The sequence below is a fragment of the Coturnix japonica genome, chromosome 23 (genome assembly GCF_054131305.1).
Source record: "Coturnix japonica strain WE chromosome 23, WE-NBRP24, whole genome shotgun sequence".
NCBI lineage: Eukaryota > Metazoa > Chordata > Aves > Galliformes > Phasianidae > Coturnix > Coturnix japonica.
This window is the reverse complement of record NC_140685.1, coordinates 2,131,935-2,133,590: the sequence shown is the minus strand read 5'-3', so window position 1 is coordinate 2,133,590 and position 1,656 is coordinate 2,131,935.

The window sequence follows — 1,656 nt, the reverse complement described above, 5'->3', positions numbered from 1 at the left end:
CAAACAATATTCGTTTTAGACTGACTCATTTCCTATTGCCAGGCTTTGTACTTTGAGTTCTATCTCGTTGTTCAAAAATGCAGGAGAACTGGCAGCTGTCTGCTCAGCACTGAGTGCTGGGATGGCTTTATCTGTGCAAGATGCAGATCTTGAGGTCTCTGTGAACAGACCTGACCAAAGGCTGTGTGACCTTTACTGGAGTCCAAAGTGCACGTGCAAAGAAAACAAGCTCTGATTGAATCAGAACATGAAGAAAAAAGAGGCAGAGAGGGCTTAAAAAACCAATCCTTTCAGATGGGTTCTATACACCAAACATGTCCACATTCAAATTCCCAGCCTTCTATGCATTCCTTCACATCATTCAACCACTGAAATATCTGCAATAAACAGCTTGTGCTTCACAGTGAATGAAGCTCTAAATTTTCATTTGCAAAGCTGATGAAACAGGTTTGCCTTGTAACAACAGAGTCCCTCTTCCAGAAGGTGAAAGGTCTCCAGAGCTCAGCTCATCAATCCAACTAGGTGTAAATAGAAAACCAGTGGTTCTTTCTTGTGCTTTAGTTATTGGAAAGAGAGGCACAGAAATGTGAAGGTCAGGTGTTCCAGTAGATGCAAGCCATTGGCCAAAGCATACAAATTTTGGAAGAAGAAACCAAAGGTACATTGCTTATAGACAGGCCAGGAGCTGCTCTGTGAACTCTGAGCCAGAGTAATAATAATAATAGAATGCCTGAATTATGGATAGCAGTAATTAATAATCGAGTAGCTGAATTCTAAGCACTAGTATAGGGGCTCTTGTCACATTAACTCAATGTACTTTACAAACTTCAATGAATCCATGTCAGGATTTTTTTTTTTTTTTTCCCATGGCCAAAACTAAAATGAAACAGAATCTCCTCAGGCAACTGCACCTCTGTATAACCCCCATGCACATTTCCCTTTGAGAGATCTGTCAAGAGAATCACCAAGGTATGGTGACGGCACCTGGCTTCTCAGGTCTCCCATCAGCATGAGGCCCCCATGCTCACATGTGGACTGGTGGCTCTGGTGGCACTGGAGATGGGCCCTGCTGGGGTGGTTGGGGCAAGATGGAAGTCACCAGTGAATTCAGTGCAGAATACTGGTCTTAAATAAAACCCATCTTCTGGTCTCTTTCCTTTTCTCATGGTGCAGGAAATACCCTTAATTTCACCAATGAATTAATTTCACCAGTGATTTTCTCTTTTTAGTAATTATTTTCTTTTCAAGACAAATGCCTTTTGCTTCAAGTGGAGAAGTGAAGGAGAATCTGCCACATCTATGGACATTCTGGCTTTTTGTTATTTTGCCTTTTCTTGAGGTTACCTGGGGATCCAGTCCAGTGTGTCCTGCTCCTGGGAGGACCTGAACAGCCTCAGATTCACTCTTTGCAATCAGGAGCCTGCTTCTTTTTCAACTGCTCCTTAGCAGTATGTAGTAGGTCAAGTCCCATCCTCTTCATCTAAGATTAAATGATGAAACTTCCTATTCAAAGCAACCAGTTCAAATTTTCACTCTCTTTCAGACCTCTGCTCTTTCTCCATTCCTGTTGGTGCCCTTTGGATTATGGCTGCAGAAAATCTCCTAGGCAGTGCCCTTCTCATACTGTGCCAGTTATAATCCTTTCCAGTTCTCTAT